Below are 3,108 nucleotides of genomic sequence, written 5' to 3'. Positions count from 1 at the left end.
TGGCTTGTCACGTAGACATGTAAAGCAGTAGCCATTTGCTCTGAACGCCTGACGTTGATTCTAACTGTGGAGGGAAAAAGCGGAGGACCCGGAGAAAAATCCACGCGACAGCGGGGGGGGGGGGGGGGTAGAGACACGCAGACTCCAAATATAGAACAGCAGGCGTCAGGGTCGGGATCGAACCCCCTGTATACCAGTTAACATCTCCTAGCCACCGTGGCTCTTTTTCAGAGGTGTCCTGCCAAGTTCTCGCGGTGGGGAGCGATGGTCGCTCTGTGTAATCCCAACTGAGTCATTTGTCGGTGGTTTTTATTTTATTTCAAACTCGGGACGATGACGCCGGAACACGGCGGCGTTCCTCCTGCGCATGGCGTCACGGGATCATTAACGTCCGCTGTGAAGCAGATGGCGTGCATAGGGCCCTCCGCTCAGTAACAGGGACCTCCACGAAATAATCGGAACCTCGGCTCAATGGCAAGGTGCTCCACTGAATGACGGGGACCTGTATTCAATGACAACGATCCCCACTCGGTGACGGGAGGCCTTCAACTTAATGGCAGCGATCTCCATCGCAGTGACAGGAACCTTCACTCACGAACGAGGAACCCGGCCCAATGCGTCTCTCAATGAGAACTTCGTCGATGTCGGCCAATGACTCCTGCGCCGAGGGTTTGTGCATATTAACGCGAACGAGTAACGCGACAGCAAACGCAATGACTGTGGGTGTGCGGCAGGGTGCGACGCTGCTTTGTGTGTGAATGAGTACGTGTGTGTGTGTGCTCGCGAACAACACCTGCCCCAACAGTCTGTTAGGGCTATACAGGGGATCTTTGTCTTTGTATTGGTTCTGTGCGTGTGCAGGTGGGAGCTTGGCAGTGGTCTGAGCCACCCATCCCCGTCGTGTGCTGTGCAGGCCTTCATAGGTGCACGCTAACAGCACTTGCCCCAACAGTCTGTTAAGGCTATACGGGGGATCTTTGTATTTGTATTTAAATGGATATGTGTACGTGTGTATGTGTGGGTATGGGGAGCGGTAGTGTAGTGGTTAGCGCGCTGCGCTATGAATCTGGCCACCCAGGTTCGATTCCCGCTCAAGGTCAACACCTTGAGCGATTTGTTAATCGTTCTGATTTACATAAGTTGATTATTAGTGTGAGTATAGCAGTGTTGACCGCGTCATAGGATGACAATCCGACGTCTGGTTAAGTAAAACATCGAGAACACGTGTCTCTGTGAGCTGTGGGCGAGTAGGTGCGTGTCTGTGTGGGGAGCGGTAGTGTAGCGGTTAGCGCGCTGCGCTACGAACCTGGCGACCCGAGTTCGAATCCAGCTCACGTCCAACACCAGTGACGATTATCTGAACCGGTCCTGGGCCTCTCGTAGGTCGACTCCGCCTCAAATGAGTACTTGGTGCGGTGTGGAAACATCGCCACTGGGGAGACAAAGGCAGTCGGCCGTGGTGCTGGCCACCCACCCCCTCGTGTACCGTTCCGGCCTTCAGAGGTGCACGCTAACAGCACTTGCCCCAACAGTCTGTTAAGGCTACACGGGGGAACTTTGCGTTTTTTTTGCGTGGTGAAGTTTAAATGTACGTTGGTATTTGCCACGTGTGTGTGCGCCTGTGTATGCGCACGTAGATATGTGTACGTGCGTACGTGTCTGCACAGCAAGTTGGCACAGTCATCTCAGTCCGTCGACCCGTGGCACCTGAGTCTGCCCCGTGACCTCCTGCCAGAGGGCGTTCGACACTTCACGTGGCCTGAAGGTGCACATAGCCTGGCACAAGCGTCGTGGTGACGTCACCGCCACTTAGTGGCGAATGGCGGTTGTTGTTGTTGTTGTCTGGGTGCATGCGTACATGTTGGTCACAGCTGACGCTCGCTGAAGTGAAAGGGGAACCCGACACCGGTACAGACGTCACCCGCCGCTGATCTTGTTTCGTGAACCGGAATCGAACGCGGGATGGGAATTACCTCTGCGGTCCTCGTGACGCGGTGCGCTAACCACTGCGCCACCGCTCCCCGCAAGGGGGCGCTCGGCCCCGGCTCTCGGGATGTTGCCGATCCAGGCCGCTCCTTGCACCTCGGCTGATCCCCCGTCCGCTCCGTATGTCCGCGGTGGCCGTGCGGTCTCAGGGCGCGTTTCCCTTACTCTCGTTTGGCTGTGATTCCGTCAGCAGTCTCGTCCACGGGACGGCCTCACCTACCAGCTGCCGTGCGCGCGCGTGTGTGTGCTGTATGAGCTAAGCGTCCACTCTTCACATTTTCTGTTGTGCCGCGAAGGGAGTGGAGTTGGCGAAAAATCTGCCCCTTGAGCGATTAATTAAAAAACACGCTTTACGGGCTCGCTGTTAAACAAGAAGACGACGTTTTACGATTTAAAAAAGGCCCCGAAACTATGGCGCTTAAAACTGCACGGTGACAAGACGAACGAGCGACCCGTGCGCCAATTCATCAAACACGAGAACATCGAATTTCCCGGCTTAATCGACACAAAAAGAAAACGCTTTCAAATTAAATCAACACTCCTCTGCATCTAAAGTGTCTGCTTATGATCACGCAAGTAAACTTGTGAACGCGCTTTTTTTTGTTTTACAAATCCCATGATTCCCACATCAGAAAGTAGATAGAAAATTCCACTTGTCGTGAACGCCTTAATCCGCGTATCGTGTAATGCCACTTTAAATTGACAATAATCATCATCATTATCCGCAGAAGCAGCCATGAATGATCCACTGCTGAATAAAGGCCTACTCCCCACAATCACCCACTCCTCCGCACGCCTTTGCTATCTCTCACGCACGCAGCTGCCGAGCACCTGAACGAGAGAGCCGATTGCATCAATCTCCTCGTCTGCATGCGGGGATATCCTCCCCAGGGACACCGCTTCGGTATAATATCGTATTCCCTGGCCCGCAATTCACAGAGATATTGGCAGCGCCCACTCAACTGCCGGTCGCCTTCTTCCTCTGGCTGGCGTCATCGCGACATCAGCAAGCAACGTCGCCCATTGCCCCTGCCGGACCAGAGACGAAGACGAGGCGCCCAGCATTCATCACCAGGCCACGCGGCCTTCGGATTTCCGCTGCTATCTCTGGTCACGCGATTG

This window comes from Petromyzon marinus, chromosome 1, assembly GCF_048934315.1.
Source record: "Petromyzon marinus isolate PM22_M1 ecotype Great Lakes invasive population chromosome 1, UKy_Petmar_22M1.pri1.0, whole genome shotgun sequence".
NCBI lineage: Eukaryota > Metazoa > Chordata > Hyperoartia > Petromyzontiformes > Petromyzontidae > Petromyzon > Petromyzon marinus.
The sequence above is the reverse complement of the archived record's forward strand: the minus strand, read 5'-3'. Positions refer to the sequence as shown.